The sequence below is a fragment of the Schistocerca gregaria genome, chromosome 2, assembly GCF_023897955.1.
Source record: "Schistocerca gregaria isolate iqSchGreg1 chromosome 2, iqSchGreg1.2, whole genome shotgun sequence".
Taxonomy (NCBI): domain Eukaryota; kingdom Metazoa; phylum Arthropoda; class Insecta; order Orthoptera; family Acrididae; genus Schistocerca; species Schistocerca gregaria.
In genome coordinates, this window is record NC_064921.1 from 978,722,963 (window position 1) to 978,745,781 (window position 22,819).

The 22,819-nt window shown below is 38.9% G+C and overlaps 1 protein-coding gene across 1 annotated transcript in view; it reads left to right on the top strand.

Moving 5' to 3' along the window:
* Window positions 1–22,819, top strand: part of LOC126335456 (nuclear protein localization protein 4 homolog) — a 296,607-nt gene that overhangs the window by 108,600 nt on the left and 165,188 nt on the right. The window lies entirely within an intron of this gene.

Sequence of the window (22,819 nt, forward strand, 5' to 3'; positions counted from 1 at the left end):
GCAACTGCTGAGATGGTTCCTTTCTAAGTTCATGATTGATTTTATAACATTTCAGCTCCTCCACCAAATTATAACATTTCAGCTCCTCAACACCAAATTAAAATGTTCCACTTCAATTTGTTTGCACTTATAGCGATCCCAGCTTCCTCAACCAAATTAAAACGTTGCATTAGGAGGTGTCTGCTTCGTGCAAAAGGTCTCGAGTTCATATTGACGACAACAAGTAATTCTTCATTACAGATGTTTATTTACAAACAGAACTGACAGACTACACAGACTCAACAACTGACTCTCCGAGCTAACCGCACTGCATATCCGAACTGGCAACTGACAACTCCTAGGTGTATTAATATCTTTCCAATGTTAATATCTTGACAATGTTTTGTTCACAATACGATAGCAATTCACGACTTAAAACTAAATTAGACATTACAGAATTTTAGTACAGATTAAAGTAAGTAAAAGGATCAGTACATATAAATTCTTACAAGCATAATTTCCAAATAGATTTTATAACATTTTTCTACCAGCTTCTGGATAACCTTCACCAGATTTGTACCGATGTTTCCAGAAATATCTTGACATTTGATTCTGGATATTTCTTGAGTGATTTAGAACAACTATTTATATGTAAAATGATTTAAATCGTGTTTCAAAATGTAAATAAATCTTTTTAGCAATATTTCTTGATACAAATCGTCTTTCGAAATTAGGTTATGAAACAGTTTTCACAAGTTTTCGTATTTTTGCGATCATAATATAGAATTTCTCCATAGAAAGTTCCAGAAGTGTGCATTAAACGTTCATTTACAGACTTTCTCTTTAGCTGGTGAGTTTTTAAAAGTATCTTGTCCATATTATACGAAATAATTTATCTCAAAACTGATAATTTATACAATTAATCAGAGCTACAGCAAACAGTGAGTCTTTCTTTTACAAAATGAAATATAATTACAAAATTGAATGAAAATAGGTTACTAACACTAATATATATTTACATTAATTCTATTTTTGTTCTTTCTGTGCAAAATGTCCTAATATTGACACAGTACAATATTTAAACATCACCAAAGTTTCCCTTTACATTTTGCATATCTGTATCGACATCCCCTAAAAGTCTACAGTATCGAATACTTCAATATGTCCAAATATGTCCTGTAATGTTACACAACCCCCCCATCAGCACTTCCACGTGAAACACGGAAGGGTTGATGTCCTTACATTACAAAACAGAAAAGTTTTACACATATCTTTGGTGTCTTCTTTCTTGAAGACCGGTGATCTTCTTTCTTGAAGGTCAGTGATCTTCTTCCTTAAAGGTCGGTATACCTCAATGCCACACACTGTATTTCAGTCTCATCTTCACAGTCCGTATGGTTTCCATATACACTGCAGGCTATCACAGGCTGCAATAGCACAGTCCGCTATGAATATACAGCATACAGTGGTCAAACCCAGTTAAACATTAGCAAAAGCAATTAATAGTCGGTGGACCGGTTTTTAAGGACACAGAAATTTGAATTCTCTAAAGTCTAATTACTCAAGAAAATTTACTCTAAATAATTTCTTAAAGTTAAGAGAGGATAGACTGACAGATGGAGAAAATTGATTATACAGGATCACAGAATAAGTGTAAGATGCAATGCCAGAATACGAAAATGAAATATGACAATTGCATAGCTAGGGGACCTAGTGCTCGCCAAACACTTAGCACACAAATAATGTATGCTTCCCTGAGGAATCAGATAAATACAACATAACAAAGTATACAAAAATATCCTGGTAAGATTACATATAAAAGTCTATAAACTTCTATTTTTTAAAATACTTTTTTACATGTTTTTCATACAATTTCAGTTCGGTCACGTTTCGTAGACCAAACAGTCTGCCAGAATTTGGGTAGACTAGACGGTAAGTATTCGGATGAGGATTGTCCTGAATCTTGAAAGGTCCAATGTATATGTCAAAAAACTTTTTTAATTCACCACTGATGGCTTTAGACTTCTCTTGTGTTTTAACAAGGACCAAGTCTTCAATTTTAAATTGAGTAGGCTTCAATCTTTTGTCACGTCTACATTTCCTCTTATCACCTTGAGATTTCATGGTCTTTCTCACTATTTCCTCTCTCTCTTGAGTACTTAATGGTTTGCAGACTGGAAAATCAATGAAATCACTAATTGGATGTGGTGGTTTGCCATTATACTGTATTTCATAAGGCGAAAACCCTGCTGAGGAATGCTGTAGGCTGTTCACAACATCTTCGAATTTCTCAACATAGCCAATCCAACTAGCATGATCAGTATTGCAGTAGGTTCTAAAGAATCGCCCAATTTCCCTCATGTATCTCTCCTAAGGGTTTCCTGACGGATGATAAGCTGAAATAAGAATGTGACTTATATTTTCATCTTCAACAAAAGCTTTCCATACTCCAGAAGTAAATTGAGTCCCATTGTCTGATAAGATTTTCTGAGGTTTTCCAACCCTGCCAAAATAGTCTATCCTGATTTTTGAAATAATGCTCTTACTGTTTGCCTTGCGAAGAGGGTATAACTTAATGAATTTTGAAAAAACATCAACCATAACAAAAATGTAGCAATAGCCTCCTCTGGTCTTCGGTAATAGTCCATATAAGTCGACAGCGACTAACTCGTGTTGTTCTTTTGGTAAGATGTTTTGCATCAATCCTCGACAAGTTTGGTTGGATACTTTCACTCTTTGGCACCTGTCACAACCCGTCAAAATTTTTCTAACCCTCCTGGCTATGTTGTTAAAGTACACATTTTCTTGGATTTTCTGGATACACTTTTGAATCCCACAATGACCAAAACTTTCATGAATGTACTTGATGAGTACATTGATGTACTGTTCAGGCCAACATAATTTCCATACATCGCTATCTACACTGTTTCTCTTGAATAGAATCCCCTTGTAGATTTTGTAATAATCTCCCACTTTTTCATGTCCCTTTTTCCCTAAATAACTTTTGACCAGTTTACAGTTCTCATCGTGGTTCTGATTCCGTCGGATGTCATTACAAATGTCTCTGATTTCTTGTTCATTGTCCACCCCTCTTAAATATATAATTTTGAATTCTTTTTCACATTCCCCACTGTCATCTTCAAAGTCATCCCCCACAGGTAGTCTAGATAAAGCATCAGCAACTACATTATCGGGTCCTCTAAGATATTTTATTGAGTAATTAAATTGTTGTAACAAGAGTGCCCACCTGGTAATCCTTCCATGATGCAACCTACATTCTTGAATATAAATTAATGCCTTATGGTCTGTGTAGACAACTACCTGGTTTCCCAATAAATAATGTCTGAATTTAGAAAATGCCCAGTAAATGGCCAAAAGCTCTTTCTCGGTAACAGTGTATTGCCTCTCATGTTTTTTTCAAGGTTCGACTAGCAAAAGCAATAGACCTGTGTTCTATTTTCCCATTTATATTTACTTCTTGGAAAAGGTGAGCACCTAGGCCATAATCACTACTATCTGCCATAATGCAAAAAGATAAACTTAAATCGGGGCGGTACAAAATTTGACTGTTACATAACTGTGTTTTTATTTCTTCAAAAGCAGCTTCACATTCCTGATCCCAAACCCACATCGCGTTTTTCTTCAGCAATCTGTTAAGACTTGGAGCATTTAGAGCTTGGGTACTAATGAACTTTCTGTAGTAACCGCACATCCCGAAAAATGACTTTAGTTGTTTCTTGGTTTTTGGAATTGGGAATTTTGCAATTGCCTCAAGTTTTTCAGGATCTGGCAAAATACCTTCCTCAGAAATACTGTGCCCCAGAAACTTCAATTTTTTCATACCAAACTTACATTTAGATAATTTAAGTGACATTCCCCCTTTCCTTAATCTATTGCAAACCTCCCTCAAAGTATTAACATGTTCTTCCCAAGTTTCTCCAGTGATCAAAATGTCATCTACACACACAGTTAATTTTGATAAAAGATCTTTCCCCAAAACAAAGTCAAGTGCTCTAATGAATTCGGCTACTGAGACATTCAGCCCAAATGGTACCACACAATACTGGTAACATCTTCCCCCATACAAAAAGGCAGTATACTTTCTGGAATCATTTTCTAATTCTACTTGGTGAAATCCTGATGTGAGATCTAAACTGGTCATGTATTTCATTCTTTCAAATTTATGAAGTAATTCGTCTATATTCTCGGGATGATCGGTCTCTCTTTCCAGATACTTATTTAGGTGTCTTGAATCTAGTACAAGCCTGACACTGCCATCACGTTTTGCAACCATTACCAAAGGATTATTGTATTGGCTCTTACTTCTCTCAATGATGCCCCACGCTTCCATCTTTTGAAGTTCCTTTTCTACATCTTTTCTCTTTGCAATGGGTACACTATAAGGTTTTATAAAGAATGGCTCATGTGGTTTTAATCTGAGTTTACATTGATAATTCTTTACTCTGCCAGGTCTGTCATCAAAAACATCACAATAATTCCACAATAATCTTTCTAACTCTACCTTCTGTTCTTGGTTCAAATTATCTGATTCCCGTAATTTTTCTTGAACTATATCCCCATATTCTCCATCATCATAATCCTCAGTAATTTCCTCTACACAATAACCACTGTCTTTAGAAAATGTAACGTCCCTAATTTCAATTCCCTTATCAGCACAGTTTTGAACCGACATGTCAGTACTGGAACATACTCTCGTCTTAGGATCAATAAAGGTAAACAAACTCTTTTCCCAATCAAATGCTGCATTAGCTTTTAATATCCAGTCCATACCCAACAGTACATTCTCATTTAGGTCACTTATTACAAGACATCCTTGAGTAAACTGTACATCAGTTATACTGAAGGACAACAACACCTGTCTATTAACAATTTTGCTCAGTTTGCCGGTAATGCCTCTAATTTTTATTCCAACAACTGGTAATTCAACAAAGTCAGGATCATGCTTAATTATATCTCTTAATTTGCTTGAAATGGCACTAATTGGACTCCCTGTGTCAATCAAACAATACCCTTCCCAACCTGCAGCTTTAATTTTTATGTATGGACTACCAATAGTGGTGTTTTCCCTTTCTTCCTGTTCTTCATACAAAAGATCTTCTGCTATCTCATCATATCTCTGTTCCATATTTAGGTTTTCTTTATTAGGCAATACTTTCTTCAAACTTCTAAGTCTACTGGAATTTACTGGAATGTCTGAATTACTATTTACCTCACACACATCCTGACTAGTACCCTGTTTGATGATTTCATTAGGCTTAAAAGCAGAAACTGGTTCACAAATTTCCCTTAATTTGATCTTAACATCATTGTCCGTTGTCATCACTGTAATCTTTAAATTTGTCCCAAACAGATTTCAAAATAATCTCAGATGCATCAGCACAATCAACCCCCCTGTCTCCTGATGTGAACTGGCACAATCTGATTCTCATGTGGAATGTAGTTAGAGTTCCTGGCACAACTATTCTCAACACTATTGCTTATAACGTCCTCCTTAACTTCAACATAAACTATTCCATCCAATGCACCATCAAAATCTTCTAGTACATAATCACCATTAGCCTTAACATCATCATTGCCTGAGCTTACACTACAAACACTACTAGTATCACCAACATTACTCACAACACCATCTTCACCAACCACATCCACATGAATATCAGACTTTCCAGAAACTTCAGTACGAACATCATTATGACAACTTACATCTAAAACATCACCACACATAAGTTTGTACAATCCAAAATTATCAAAGTTATCCTTACCTTTCATTTCAGCATTAGGTGCTTCTTCTTGATTATATAAATTTGCAATTATATCATCTTCTAAGCCTACTTCATCAAAGGTAGCCTGGTTCCTATTACAGTTGTTTCTAGTATTTTCTCTGATGACATTCCAAAATTTCCTGTCAAATTTAATTTTTTCATTGCCTCTGTCTACAGATCGATCATAAGCATACTGTCTATACTGGTTAGGTCTCTGATTATAGTGCTGTCTGTTCCGGGTGAAATTAGCCTGATTTTGAAAATTCCTTGCCCCAAACTGACAGACTCCCAGTGGAGCATTTAGTTGTTTAAAGGCCTATGTCTGTCGTTTCCCTGCCTCGGGTTACCTTCTCTCATGTCATTACCCCAGGACCTGTTTCGATTTTCCCATTGTCTGTTTGAATTAAAGTGCTGATCATTCCTACCAAAATTTCTTCTGTCATTGCTATTATAATTATCCCTGTTGTTGTTGTTGAAGTTTCTTCGTTCACTATTATTGTTATTATTTCCACTGTTCGGTTCCCACCCTCTGTGTGATGAACCTACAAAGTCGTTAAATCTGTTGTTTTGTTCAAAGGCTCTATCAAGTTTGTCCACATATTTCAAGAATTGTTCTATGGACTCATCTGGACCAGTAGTTTCTCGTTAAGTCTCACTGCAGTAAGTCAAAACTGATAATATACATGTAATGACCTCTCCATTTCAGGCACATCAGAAGCTTAGTTTGGAAAACTATTTAACTTCACAAAGACAAAACAGGTCATTTTTTAATCTTCTGTTAATTTTCCTGTTCATCCATTAATTGTTGCCAACTACACTAAACACAAAAATGTGTCAACTGGTTGAATGACCTCAGTGTTGATTTGTGCTATCTTCTTTTCAATATATGTCTCACTAGCTGAGTATCCTGCATTGCTGAGGTATGTATCTATTCCAAATTTTTTTAGTCCATCTCCTAATCCCCCTCTCCTCTCCCCTGTAAATCTGCTACTCTGCCCCTCGTGTCCATCTGCTCTTCCCCCCTTTGTCCAATTCTCCTCTCCCAGTTCCATCTCTTCCTCCCCCTTCTCCCTGTCCATCTCCTCCTCCTTCCTTTCTCTGTCCATCTCCTCCCCTTCCCTTTTTGTGTCTATTCCCTCATCCCCCTCTGTCTGTTCATCTCCTCTTCCTCCCCTCTCTCTGTTTCTTTCTTCCTCCCCCCTGTCGCTGCTGTGTCCATCTCTGTATTTGATCTCATGTCTCCTTATCTGTATGTTGTACAACGATATAATTTTTCTGGTACATTAAGTGATGTATGTGAATACAGTCTACAAAATGTGTCATGAATACAATTAGAGTGAAAAAGTAATAAATTAAAACTTCATGTCCCATGCGACAGTTTTACTACATGAACAATGTAAGTGTAGTAAACGATAAACAATTTTCCTTTCATTATTTTGTGGGGGATGACTAAAGTGTAAGGTATTCATGCGTGGTCGGATACACTCTTTTTTCACTCCCACCCCCACCCGTTTATAGGTAGGTGGTTCTTGCCCATACAATAGTTTAGGAAGAGATGTGAAAAAAATTATGTATATTCTATCATGAAATATGTTGAAAGTGCTAAACAACAAACCTAGTTGTTGGTTGTTACCATAAAAGACAAAAAGTATGTCACTGACATAGTGAGCATACAATTATTAAACCTAGTTGTTGGTTGTTATCATAAAAGACAAAAAGTATGTCACTGACATAGTGAGCATACAATTATTTCATTTAGGATTCTGAATTGGCACCATGTCACCAGCCACATAATTCCATGTACATTTTAATATGAAGACTTTTATGCTTAGTCCATCTCCAGTGGGAATGTTTTTTAATTGATTTTATTTGGTTTTACTGATGGCCACACATACCATGTTGCTTGACGTGAACTTATTTGCTCTGAAATTCGTTGTCACCAATATGTGATTTTATGTGCAAGTAATTTCTGTTTATTATATCTCTACTCAGTGGTTTTGTACATCCATTACACCTTGATAATTCATTTTAATTATGATGTAAATATTTCCTCAATAGATTCATGTACTTCTTCAGAAGAAACTTTTACAAGTGTTGAAACCATGCTCAAGGTTAGTTAATAAACCATTATACCTGCAACTGTTTGACTGATTTGATACTGGTTTTCAGGTCTGCTCTGAAACTTAGTTTATTGAGTTCTTCCATTAGTTGTTGAAGTCTTATCTGTACCAGATGCAAATGATACAATTTTATCATCAGAATTAAGATGATTCAGATATGTTTCGTTAACACATACTGAATTTAAGAATCTACCAGATGATGAAATAGTTTTGACGAAATGGATTCTCTTCTCCTGTCTCCTCTTTCTATTTTGAATTTTGCACTGCCATAAGGAAGTCTAATGGAAATAATAGCATTGACCTATAAATTGTGCAAAAACGTTTTGGACATCCTGCATATCTACTAATGTCTGGGGTTAGTTTCAGAACTTGGCGACAATGATGTAATAAGCAGAAAAGAAACTTATAGTTGGAAATAAACACAGAACAGTAACCAAATTACATGCAATCTTTTGAAAAGGGCACAGACACACACACACACACACACACACACACACACACACACACACACACACACACACACACACACCTGTGAAAGCAAAGTCAGCTACTTGATGACATTTTATACCATATTGTTCCAGTCAGTGCATTGTAACGTGCTTGTATCCTCCTTGACATGCTGTCCACAAGATGGTCAAGACATTTTAGCTCAGGCATGTTTCACTCTTTAACAGTGGTCGTACTGTGGTCATTAAAGGTGTAAGAGAGGAGGACTCCTGCATCGACACACTGCGAGTTTTGAATGGTCCATACAATGTTTCAATCAGCTTCACGTCTGTAGATACCACAGGTAATTCTGAGAGAAGTAGTGCCCGTTTCCTTTGTCTACCAGTGACAGGGCTCCCTGTAGTGACTCCTCTTCTGGAAATCTACAGATAAGTAACCAGTGCCTAAAAGAGCCCAGTGTGCAGGCCTCAGTGCCGTTCACTAATCCTCAGTTCCTGCTCTTACAGCAAATAAGCTTCTGACATAGTAAAGGAGAAAAAGAAGAAATCTCAGCGGAAGTCCTGGTGATCTTCGAGGTGCCAGATCCCTTCACACCATCAGACTCAGAACCTAATTTACCCCTCAGTGGTCCTGGAGTGTGACTTGTTCTCTTGGCCCCTTCATGCCTAACCAGGACATGTCTAATTTGATAATTCAGCAGAACTACAATGGATATTACTTTCATCAGCCAGAACTGCAGTAACTAATGTCTGGTGTTGCTGCCTGTGTTATTCTCCAAGAACCACATTCACTGAAGACCATTCTGCAACCGTACGCTGTTACTTTTGTCTTCTTTTGGAACCATACACCATGAGGAAGCAACTGGAGGGGTCTGTACATTGTTCCCACATATGTCTGTGAGTGGATCCCCCCATGTGCAACAATGGTTTTGATGGAATTGCAAATATGAATGACCCAAGAGATTACCATTTGCAATGTCTGTTTACTCCCAAGTGGGGCACACATGTATCTTGAAATGGCCACCTTAATCTATCAGCCCCTCCCCACCTCACCCCCCACCCCATATCCCCCCCCCCCCCCAAGCTCCCTTTATTCTACTTGGGGACTTCAACGCACATCAGCATGTTGTCTGATAGAGGCCTTCTAATTTACCAACTTCTTTCTGATATTGATCTGTGTCTTCCCATTGACAGTTCTTCTACCCACTATTGTACTGCCCACAGTGTCTGTGTGTCTATCGATAGCTTCCATGGAGCACTTGGTACAAGACATCTAACCATGTTCAATAACTTAATGAGCAATTTCATTTGCAACAGCTTATTTTCTGAAATGTGTAAGAATAATATTACCTAATTTGAAATATTTGTAGCTGCTATGATGATTTTTGTCACTTGGAGTTCTCCATTTGTTCCAATAAATGAGGAAGCAAATATATTTTAAACCAATTATTTAAATTACGTAGGGGTTGGGATTCGGGTTCTGCTGAAAAGGTCTGGTGTCCACTATATGCAGGAGGCAGCTACACAGATAGCAGGGGCTGTGTGGCGTGGGCTAGGCAGCTTTTTTTAGGTTAGAGGCTCCCAGGAAAACACAAGAAGGGCTTCAGTCACAAAGGGTGCAGGCTGAAAACAGGAAGAACGTAGATTCAGGAACCATCAGTAAAACAATTGTAAATTGTTGTACCTGTGTTGCGAAATTGCTAGAGCTCTAAGTGCTAACAGAAAGCACTGATGCTCAAATTGTTATAGGCACTGAAAGCTGGCTAAAGCCAGAGGTAAGCTCAGCCGAACTTTTTGAGAAGAACCTAATGGTGTTCTGAAAGGTAGGCTAAACACGGTGGGCGGTGGCGTGTCTGTTACTGTTAGTAGTAGTTTATATTGTCACAAAAGTGAAATAGATAGTTCCTGTGAGTTAGTATGGGCATAGGTCATTGTTGGCAACTGGAATAAAATAATAATTGGATCCTTTTACTGACCTCCCAATTCAGATGATACAGTTACTGAAAGGTTCAAAGAAAACTTGAATTTGATTTCAAAGATGTACCCGACTCATACGAATATAGTAGGGGGCGACTTTAATTTAACTCCAAGATATTGGCAAAAATACATGTTTAATTCCAGTGATACACATAAAAACATTATCAGAAATTGTGCTAAACACATTCTCTGAAAATTATTTCGAGCCGTTAGTTCATGAGCCCACACAAATAGTAAACGGTTGTGAAAACACACTTGACCTCTTACCAACAAATAATCCTGAGTTGATAACGAGCATCAAAATGGATACAGGGATTAGCGAACACAGGGCTGTCGTAGCGAGATTGAATATTGTAACCCCCAAATCCTCCAAAAATAAACAAAAAATATACCTCTTCAAAAAAGCAGATAAAAATTCACTTGACGCCTTCCTGAGAGACAGTCTCCACTCCCTCCAGGTATAAGTGTAGACCAGATATGGCTTCAGTTCAAAGAAATAGTATCAGCAGCAATTGAGAGATTTATACCAAATAAATTAACAAACAATGGAACTGACCCTCCTTGGTACACAAAACGGGTCAGAATACTGTTACATAAACAATGAGACAAACATGCCAAATTTAAACAGACACAAAGTCCCCAAGATTGGCGATCTTTCAGAGAAGCTTGAAATTTAGTGCGGACTTCAATGCGAGGTGCTTATAATAGTTTCCACAATGAAACTTTGTCTCAAAACCTGGCAGAAAATCCAAAGAGATTCTGGTTGTATGTTAGTGGCAGAAACAATCAATTCCTTCTCTGCATGATAGCAGTGGAGATACTATCCAAGACAGTGCTGCCAAAGTAGTTACTAAACACAGGCTTCCAAAATGCCTTCACAAAAGATGATGAAGTAAATATTTCAGAATTTGAATCAAGAACAGCTGCCAACATGAGTAATGTAGAAGTAAATATCCTCGGAGTAGTGAAGCAACTTAAATAACTTAATGAAAGGAAGTCTCCTGGTCTAGACTATATACCAATTAGGTTCCTTTCAGAGTATGCTGATGCATTAGGTATATACTTAACAATCATATACAACCGTTTGCTCAACGAAAGATCCATACCCAAAAAGTGGAAAGTTGCATAGATCACACCACTATTCAAGAAAGGCAATATGAGTAATCTACTAAATTACAGACCCATATCATTAACATCAATATGCAGCAGGATTTTGGAACAAATATTGTGTTCGAACGTTATGAATTACCTCAAAGAAAATGGTCTATTGACACACAGTCAACTAGGATTTAGAAAACATGGTTCTTGTGAAACACAACTAGCTCTTTATTCACATGAAGCGGTGAGTGCTATTGAAAAGGGATTTCAGATTGATTCCATATCTCTGGATTTCCAGAAGGCTTTTGACACTGTACCACACAAGCTGCTTGTGTGCTTGTGGAATATCATCTCACTTATGTGACTGGATTTGTGATGTCCTGTCAGGGAGGTCACAGTTCATAGTAATTGATGGAAAGTCATTGTGTAGAACAGAAGTGATTTCTGGCATTACCCAAGGTTGTGTTGTAGGCCCTTTGCTGTTTCTTATCTATAAAAACAATTTGAGAGACAATCTGAGCAGCAGTCTTAGGTTGTTTCCAGATGGCACTGTCATTTATTGACTAATAAAGTCATCAGAAGACCAAAACAAATTGCAAACAGATTTAGAAAAGATATCTGATTGGTGCGAAAATTAGCAGTTGACTCTAAATAACAAAAAGTGTGAGGTCACCCATATGAGTGCTAAAAGGAATCTTCGGTTACACGATAAATCAGTCAAATCCAAAGGCTGTAAATTAAACTAAATATCTAGGAATTTCAATTACAAATAACTTAAATTGGAAGGACCACATAGAAAATATTGTGGGGAAGACTAACCAAAGACTGCGTTTTATTGGCAGGACACTTAGAAAATGTAACAGATCTACTAAGGAGACTGTCTACACTACGCTTGTCTGTCCTCTTTCGGAATACTGCTTCGCAGTGTGGGATCCTTACCAGATAGGATTGATGGAGTACATCAGAAAAAGTTCAAAGAAGGGCAGCTGGGAGAGAGTGTCACTGAAATGATACAGGATTTGGATAATACATCATTAAAACAAAGGCATTTTTCGTTGTGAAGGAATCTTCTCATGAAATTCCAATCACCAATTTTCTCCTCCGAATGCGAAAATATTTTGTTGACACTGACCTACATAGGGAGAAACAATCACCACGATAAAACAAGGGAAATCAGAGCTCATACAGAAAGATTAGGTGTTTGTTCTTTCCATGCGCTATACGAGATTGGAATAATAGAGAATTGTGAAGGTGGTTCGATGAACCCTCTGCCAGGCATTTAAATGTGATTTGTGGAGTATCCATGTAGATATAGCTGTACATGTAGGTTTAGAATTAATGAATGATAGTATTTTGAGTGCACTAGATGTAATTTACTTTTAAGTAGATGTATGTGTCTTGAGTGCACTATTACACAGAAAAATGCATTGTTACCATACACAAACCTAAACCACTGAATATTAATTTTATAGCTAAGTTTTAAAATCCTATCTCCTTCTGTGATAGGCCATGGCTTCAGCTGATTATAAAAGGCTAGATACTGTTTGAACTGTAATATACTCAGTAGTTTCTCAATATCATATTTCCTGTTGTGTTTACAGGAACTTTCTCATTGTTTGCCTCTGTTTGAGGAAGCCCAGTGCTTTTACTACGAAAATATGTGATGGCTTTCATTAATGTAAATGTAAGATCTTTGAGTTCTCCAATAAACTACCTGCCCTTTATTTTCTGAACAGTCTTATAGTGCAGGAACTGCTGGGCAGAAAATGATACTTGTTCTCTTTTCTATGCCTCTTCCCATTCTTTCAACTGAGATAACAGCATTTTGTATAAAGAGATCTACCATGTTTTAAAATCCACTATTTCACTTGTTTTTGCTGTGTTAACCACGACCAATGGACCATGCTGTTGGTTGGGAGGCTTGCTTGGCTCACCGATACAGATAGCCATACTGTAGGTGCAACCACAATGGAGGGGTATCTGTTGAGAGGCCAGACAAACATGTATGAAGATAGTACCTGTTCTCTAAAGAAAAGATTCCATAAATTATCTGGGAGTACGCATTAGGAGTGATTTAAAATTGAATGATCATATAAAGTTGATCGTTGGTAAAGCAGATGCCAGACTGAGATTCATTGGAAGAATCCTAAGGAAATGCAATCCGACAACAAAGGAAGTAGATTACAGTACGCTTGTTCGCCCACTGCTTGAATACTGCTCAGCAGTGTGGGATCCACACCAGATAGGGTTGATAGAAGAGATAGAGAAGATCCAACGGAGAGCAGCGCGCTTTGTTACAGGATCATTTAGTAATCGCGAAAGCGTTACGGAGATGATAGATAAACTCCAGTGGAAGACTCTGCAGGAGAGACGCTCAGTAGCCCGGTACGGGCTTTTGTTAAAGTTTCGAGAACATACCTTCACCGAAGAGTCAAGCAGTATATTGCTCCCTCCTACGTATATCTCGCGAAGAGACCATGAGGATAAAATCAGAGAGATTAGAGCCCACACAGAAGCATACCGACAATCCTTCTTTCCACGTACAATACGAGACTGGAATAGAAGGGAGAACCGATAGAGGTACTCAGGGTACCCTCCGCCACACACCGTCAGGTGGCTTGCGGAGTATGGATGTAGATGTAGATGTAGATGACCGTGCAACTTCTCCTGAATAAATGATAATTAATTGAAACCCTCAGCTGCCGACAGGGTGTTGTTGATATACCTCAATGGGGACAGCGGAAAATGTGTGCCCCAACCGGGACTCGAACTTGGGATCTCCTGCTTATATGGCAGACATTCTGTCCATCTGAGCACAGAGGACACAGATGAATAGCGTGACTGTTTGGACTTACCCCTTGCACACTTCCCATGAGACCCACATTCCCAACTGTCCACAATCTACATACGTAATTTACCTAATAGGTATTTGTCCATCCACTCATTACTCACGCATACTAAGGTGATGAATCCCATAAGAGTATAGTTTAACTATATATAGTTAAAGGTTACCCAGCCATTGACCTTCATCTGTGCCAATGCGCACAGGTTTCCCTAACTCTTGCGGGAATAGTCACCTTAGTGTGTGCGAGTAATTAGTGGATGGGCAAATACCTATTAGGTACATTACGTATGTAGATTGTAGACAGTTGGGAACGTGGGTCTCATGGGAAGCATACAAGGGATAAGTCCCTGCAGTCGTGCTATTCGTCTGTGTCCTCGGTGGCTCAGATGGTCGGGGCACACATTTCAGCTGTCCCCCTCGAGGTATATCAACACCACCTCTCGGCAGCTGAGGATTTCAATTAATTGTCATTTAGACAAACATGTGGTTCCTGAAGAGGGGCAGCAGCCATTTCAGTAGTTGTAGGGGCAACGGTCTGTATGATTGACTGATCTGGCCTTGTAACATTAACCACTATAGCGTGGCTGTGCTGGTACCCTGAACGGCTGAAATCAAGGAGAAACTAAAGCCGTAATTTTTCCCAAGGGCAAGCAGCTTTACTTATGGTTAAATGATGATGGCGTCTCTTGGGTAAAACATTCTAGAGGTAAAATCGTTCCCCATTCAGATCTGTGGGCAAGGGCTACTGTGGAGGATGTAATTATCAGGAGAAAGAAAACTGGCATTCTGTGGATCAGAGAGAATGTCAGATTCTTTAATCAGGAAGGTATGCTAGAAAATTTAAAAAGGGGAAATGGGTAGGTAAATTTATATATAGTGGGAATTAGTGAAGTTTAGTGGCAGAAGGAACAGGACTTCTGCTCACATGAATACAGGGTTATAAATACAAAATCAAATAAGGGTAATGCTGGAGTAGGTTTAATAATGAATAAATAAGTAGGAGCACAGATAAGCTACTATGAACAGCGTAGTGAACACATTATTGTAGCCAAGATAGGCTCAAAGCCCATGCCTACCACAGTAGTACAGGTTTATGTGCCAACTATATCCGCAGATGATGAAGAGATTGAAGAAATGTATGATGTGATAAAAGAAATTATTCAGATGGTTAAGGGAGACAAAAATTTAATAGTCATGGGGGACTGGAATTCAATAATAGGAAAAGGAAAAGTAGTAGGTGAATATGGACTGGGGCTAAGGAATTAAAGAGGAAGCCACCTGGTAGAATTTTTTCACAAAGCATAACTTAATCATAGGTGACACTTGGTTTAAGAATCATGAAAGAAGGTTATATACGTGGAAGAAGCCTGGAGATACTGAAAGGTTTCAGATAGATTATATAATGGTAAGACAGAGATTTAGAAACCAGGTTTTAAATTGTAAGATATGCACTGTGACCACAATTTATTGGTTATGAACTGCAGATTAAAACTGAATAACCTGCAGAAAGGTAGGAATTTAAGGAAATTGGCTCTGGATAAACTGAAAGAACCAGAGGTTCTAGAGAGTTTCAGAGAAAGCATTAGGGAATGATTGACAAGAATAAGGAAACAAATACAATAGAAGAAGAATGGGTAGCTTTGAGAGATGAAATAGTGAAGACAGCAGAGGATCAAGTTGTTGTTGTTGTTGTTGTTGTCTTCAGTCCTGAGACTGGTGTGATGCAGCTCTCCATGCTACTCTATCCTGTGCAAGCTGCTTCATCTCCCAGTACCTACTGCAACCTACATCCTTCTGAATCTGCTTAGTGTACTCATCTCTCGGTCTCCCTCTACGATTTTTACTCTCCACGCTGCCCTCCAATGCTAAATTTGTGATCTCTTGATGCCTCAAAACATGTCCTACCAACCGATCCCTTCTTCTAGTCAAGTTGTGCCACAAACTTCTCTTCTCTCCAATCCTATTCAATACCTCCTCATTAGTTATGTGATCTACCCATCTAATCTTCAGCATTCTTCTGTAGCACCACATTTCAAAAGCTTCTATTCTCTTCTTGTCCAAACTAGTTATCGTCCATGTTTCACTTCCATACATGGCTACACTCCAAACAAATACTTTCAGAAACGACTTCCTGATACATAAATCTATATTCGATGTTAACAAATTTCTCTTCTTCAGAAACGCTTTCCTTGCCATTGCCAGTCTACATTTTATATCCTCTCTACTTCGACAATCATCAGTTATTTTACTTCCTAAATAGCAAAACTGCTTTACTACTTTAAGTGTCTCATTTCCTAATCTACTTCCCTCAGCATCACCCGATTTAATTTGACTACATTCCATTATCCTAGTTTTGCTTTTGTTGATGTTCATCTTATATCCTCTTTTCAAGACACAGTCCATTCCGTTCAACTGCTCTTCCAAATCCTTTGCCGTCTCTGACAGAATTACAATGTCATCGGCGAACCTCAAAGTTTTTACTTCTTCTCCATGAATTTTAATACCTCCTCCAAATTTTTCTTTTGTTTCCTTTACTGCTTGCTCAATATACAGATTGAATAACATCGGGGAGAGGCTACAACCCTGTCTCACTCCTTTCCCAACCACTGCTTCCCTTTCATGCCCCTCGACTTTAATAACTGCCATCTGGTTTCTGTACAAATTGTAAATAGCCTTTCGCTCCCTGTATTTTACCCCTGCCACCTTTAGAATTTGAAAAAGAGTATTCCAATCAACATTGTCAAAAGCTTTCTCTAAGTCTACAAATGCTAGAAACGTAGGTTTGCCTTTTCTTAATCTTTCTTCTAAGATAAGTCGTAAGGTCAGTATTGCCTCACGTGTTCCAACATTTCGACGGAATCCAAACTGATCCTCCCCGAGGTCTGCATCTACCAGTTTTTCCATTCGTCTGTAAAGAATTCGCGTTAGTATTTTGCAGCTGTGGCTTATTAAACTGATAGTTCGGTAATTTTCACATCTGTCAGCACCTGCTTTCTTTGGGATTGGAATTATTATATTCTTCTTGAAGTCTGAGGGTATTTTGCCTGTCTCATACATCTTGCTCACCAGCTGGTAGAGTTTTGTCATGACTGGCTCTCCCAAGGCCGTCAGTAGTTCTAATGGAATGTTGTCTACTCCGGGGGCCTTGTTTCGACTCAGGTCTTTCAGTGCTCTGTCAAATTCTTCGCGCAGTATCTTGTCTCCCATTTCGTCTTCATCTACATCCTCTTCCATTTCCATAATATTGTCCTCAAGTACATCGCCCTTGTACAAACCTTCTATATACTCCTTCCACCTTTCTGCCTTCCCTTCTTTGCTTAGAACTGGGCTGCCATCTGAGCTCTTGATATTCATACACATGGTTCTCTTCTCTCCAAAGGTCTCTTTAATTTTCCTGTAGGCAGTATCTATCTTACCCCTAGTGAGATAAGCTTCTACATCCTTACATTTGTCCTTTAGCCATCCCTGTTTAGCCATTTTGCACTTCCTGTCGATCTCATTTTTGAGACGTTTGTATTCCTTTTTGCCTGCTTCATTTACTGCATTTTTATATTTTCTCCTTTCATCAATTAAATTCAATATTTCTTCTGTTACCCAAGGATTTCTAGCATCCCTCGTCTTTGTACCTACTTTATCCTCTGCTGCCTTCACTACTTCATCCCTCAGAGCTACCCATTCTTCTTCTACTGTATTTCTTTCCCCTATTCCTGTCAATTGTTCCCTTATGCTCTCCCTGAAACTCTGTGCAACCTCTGGTTCTTTCAGTTTATCCAGGTCCCATCTCCTTAATTTCCCACATTTTTGCAGTTTCTTCAGTTTTAATCTACAGCTCATAACCAATAGATTGTGGTCAGAGTCCACATCTGCCCCTGGAAATGTCTTACAACTTAAAACCTGGTTCCTAAATCTCTGTCTTACCATTATATAATCTATCTGATACCTTTTAGTATCTCCAGGGTTCTTCCACATATACAACCTTCTGTCATGATTCTTAAACCAAATGATAGCTATGATTAAGTTGTGCTCTGTGCAAAATTCTACTAGGGGGCTTCCTCTTTCATTTCTTAGCCCCAATCCATACTCACCTACTATGTTTCCTTCTCTCCCTTTTCCTACACTCGAATTCCAGTCACCCATTACTATTAAATTTTCGTCTCCCTTCACTATCTGAATAATTTCTTTTATTTCATTGTACATTTCTTCATTTTCTTCATCATCTGCAGAGCTAGTTGGCATATAAACTTGTACTACAGTAGTAGGTGTGGGCTTCGTATCTATCTTGGCCACAACAATGCGTTCACTATGCTGTTTGTAGTAGCTTACCCGCTTTCCTATTTTCCTATTCATTATTAAACCTACTCCTGCATTACCGCTATTTGATCTTGTGTTTATAACCCTGCAGTCACCTGACCAGAAATCCTGTTCCTCCTGCCACCGAACTTCACTAATTCCCACTATATCTAACTTCAACCTATCCATTTCCCTTTTTAAATTTTCTAACCTACCTGCCCGATTAAGGGATCTGACATTCCACGCTCCGATCCGTAGAACGCCAGTTTTCTTTCTCCTGATGATGACATCCTCCTGAGTAGTCCCCGCCCGGAGATCCGAATGGGGGACTATTTTACCTCCGGAATATTTTACCCAAGAGGATGCCATCATCATTTAATCATACAGTAAAGCTGCATGTCCTCGGGAAAAATTACGGCTGTAGTTTCCCCTTGCTTTCAGCCGTTCGCAGTACCAGCACAGCAAGGCCGTTTTGGTTAATGTTGCAAGGCCAGATCAGTCAATCATCCAGACTGTTGCCCCTGCAACTACTGAAAAGGCTGCTGCCCCTCTTCAGGAACCACACGTTTGTCTGGCCTCTCAACAGATACCCCTCCGTTGTGGTTGCACCTACGGTACGGCCATCTGTATCACTGAGGCACGCAAGCCTTCCCACCAATGGCAAGGTCCATGGTTCATGGGGGGAGGGAGGATCAAGTAGGTATTCAGTATTCAGTTCAAGTAGGTATTCAGTATTCAGTTTACTGAAAGACAAGGGCTAGTAGAAATCCTTGGGTAACAGAAGAGATATTGAATTTAATTGATAAAATGAGAAGATATAAAAATGCAATAACTGAAGCAGGCAAAAGGGAATACAAGTGCCTAAAAAATTAAATTGACTGGAAGTGCAAAATGCCTAAGCAGAAACAGCTAGAGGACAAATGTAAGGATGTGGAAGCATATAACACTAGGAATAACATAGATTCTGTCGACAGGAAAATTAAGGAAACTTTTGGAGAAAAGAGAACCACTTGTATGAATATCAAGAGGTCAGATGGAAAACCACTTCTAAGCAAAGAAGGGAAAGTAGAAAGGTGAAGGAGTATATAGAGGATCTATACAAGGGCAATGTACTTGAGGGCAGTATTATGAAATGGAAGAGGGCATAGATGAAGGTGAAATGGGAGATATGATACTGCATGAAGAACTTGACAGAGCACTGAGACAACATTCCAGTAGAACTATGATAGTCTTGGGAGAGCCAGCCATGACAAAACTCTACCATCTGGTGAGCAAGATGTATCAGACTGGCAAAATACCCCCAGACTTCAAGAAGAAGACATTAATTCCAATCCCAAAGAAAGCAAGTGTTGACTAGTGTGAAAATTACTGAACTATCAGTTTAATAAGTCACAGCCACAAAATACTAACAAGAATTCTTTACAGACAAGTGGAAAAACTTGTAGAAGCCAACCTCGGGGAAGATCAGTGTGGATTCTGTAGAAATGTTGGAACACGTGAGGCAATATAGACCCTACAACTTATCTTAGAAGATTAATTAAGGAAAAACCAACCTATGTTTTTAGCATTTGTAGACTCAGAGAAAGCTGTGACATGAAGATGGCAGGGGTAAAATACAGGAAGCAATAGGTAGTTACAAGAATCAAGGGGCATGAAAGGGAAACAGTGTTGAGAAGGGAGTGAGACAGGGTTGTAGTCTATACCTGGTGTTATTCAATCTGTATATTGAGCAAGCAGTGAAGGAAACAAATGAAAAATTTGAAGTAGAAATTAAAATCCATGGAGAAGAAATAAAAACTGTTTGAAACTTCCTGGCTGATTAAAACTGTGTGCCAGACCGAGACTCGAACTCGGGTCCTTTGCCTTTCACGGGCAAGTGCAAGTGGAAGGTAGGAGATGAGATACTGGCAGAAGTAAAGCTGTGAGGACGGGGCGTGAGTTGTGCTTGGGTGGCTCAGATGGTAGAGCACTTGAGCGCGAAAGGCAAAGGTCCCGAGTTCGAGTCTTGGTCTGGCACACAGTTTTAATCTGCCAGGAAGTTTCATATTAGCACATACTCCACTGCAGAGTGAAAATCTCATTCTAAAAACTGTTTGGTTTGCCAGTGACATCGTAATTCTGTCAGACACAGCAAAGGACCTGGAACAGCAGTTGAACAGAATGTCTTAAAAGGAGGATATATGATGAACATCAACAGAAGCAAAATGAGAATAATGGAATGTAGTCGAATTAAATCTGGTGATGCTGAGGGAATTAGATTAGGAAAGGAGACACTTAAAGTAGTAGATGACTTACGCTCTTTGGGGAGCAAAATAACTGATGATGGTTGAAGTAGAGGGGATATAAAATTGTAGACTAGCTACGGCAAGGAAAGCATTTTTGAAGAAGAGAAATTTGTAAACATCAAGTGTAGATTGAAGTGTCAGGAAGCCTTTTCTGAAAGTAAGAAGGTTGACTGAAAAATAATGCCTCCACCTTCGTAACTCTTCAACAGTTGGCAGCATTGGTATGCGGCAGGTACTGGCTTGTTCTGTAGCCTCTTCTCTACAGCTCCATTTGGCGGGAAGCCTTAGCGTTGAATTGTTGTGTTGCTACAGTGTAAAGTATGTAACCCTGCGCAGACGGTCAGTCAATGCAATTTAAGCAATGTGCAGTCATTGAATTCTCGACAGCAGAAGGTGTCATCCCAAAGAAGATTAATCAGAGAATGAAAGCAGTTTATGGTGATTCTGTTGATGTAAGTACTGTGCATTGTTGGGCGAGTAAGTTTAAAGATGTTGAGGCGGGAACATCTGACCTGTGTGACATCGAAAAGTTGGATGGCCTGTGACAGCAACCACCGGGTTTCATGAGCAAAATGTTGACAGATTTATTCAGGACAATCGTCATTACTCAGAGAGAAACTGCAAGCACAACCGGCATTTCACAAGAACGTGTGGGTCACATTATTGCTTTGCTTGATTTTTGGAAGATCTGTGCACAATCTGTACCCTGGATGCTGGCTCCTGAAATGAAAGTCTACAGATTTGAAATTTGCCAGGAACTCCTCTTGTTTTATGAGAATGAAGGTGACGCCTTTTTCCATTCAATTATGACAGAAGGCAAAATGTGGGTACACCATTATGACCCAGAGACGAAATGTCAATCTGTGGAATATAGACACAAAGACTCAACCCAGAAAATTAAAAAAAATTCAAGACGCAGTCCTCATCTGGAAAAATCGTGGCCACAGTATTCTGAGACACAGATGATGTTATCCATGTTGATTTCCCTGATCATGGAACAACAATAAATTCAAAGCATTACATCACAATGCTGCAAACTCTGAAACAATGGCTAAGAAGGGTCTAAAAGGAAAAGGGAAATGTTTTACTGCAGCATGACAATCCCAAACCACACACTTCACATGCCACCACAGCAGAACTTCAGAGACTGAATCCCACCACCGTACAGCATCCTCCTTACAGTCCAGATTTAGCACTCTCTGACCTCCATCTGTTCCCAGTAATGAAAGATGATCTGCGGGGACATAATTATGCTTCTAATGAAGACATTGAGAGAACTGTGAGACTGTGGTTGCAGAAACAGAGTGTTGACTTCTTCCGTGACGGCTTCAAAAAACTTGTTCATCGTTGGCAGAAACGTATCCAATTGGCTGGTGATTATGTGGAAAAGTGAATATTGATAATTAAAGATCACATTCTAATGATTATTTCTGCATTTGATTTATTAAAATATCCCTATCCAAACCCAATCAACGAAGGTGAAGGCATTACTTTTCATTCAACCCTCTCATTTGTCTGGAGTTTAGCCACATGTGCAAGTGACACATGGGTGATAAATTTTTTAGTAGCTGGATCAAAGATATTACAACAGCTATTCAGAACCAGTGTTTCAAGTAACCTCCTTCACAAACTCATCATTTTTAAGTGGTTATGAGCAAAGGCTCACTACCCAATTAAATTCAGGAAGAATGAATTCTGAGAGTGCTACATCTCCCATTTTTGGAACATAAGCTCCTTCATCACAAGCCAAGGTCTATAGTCTACTGGGTAGCCAAAGATCAACAATTCTTCTAGGTCTCCTCTTTCATGGGGTATTTCTAATGATACATCAGTTCTTACTGAACACGTCACTACTCACTTTGTGATATCAGCTTCCTCTCCTTACTTGGCTACCTTCTAAACCTGCAAAAGACTAGTTGAAGACATCCCTCTGTCCTTTCCTCCCAATAACCTTGAATTATATAACTTCCCCCTCCCCCTTTCCTCTCCTCCTCCT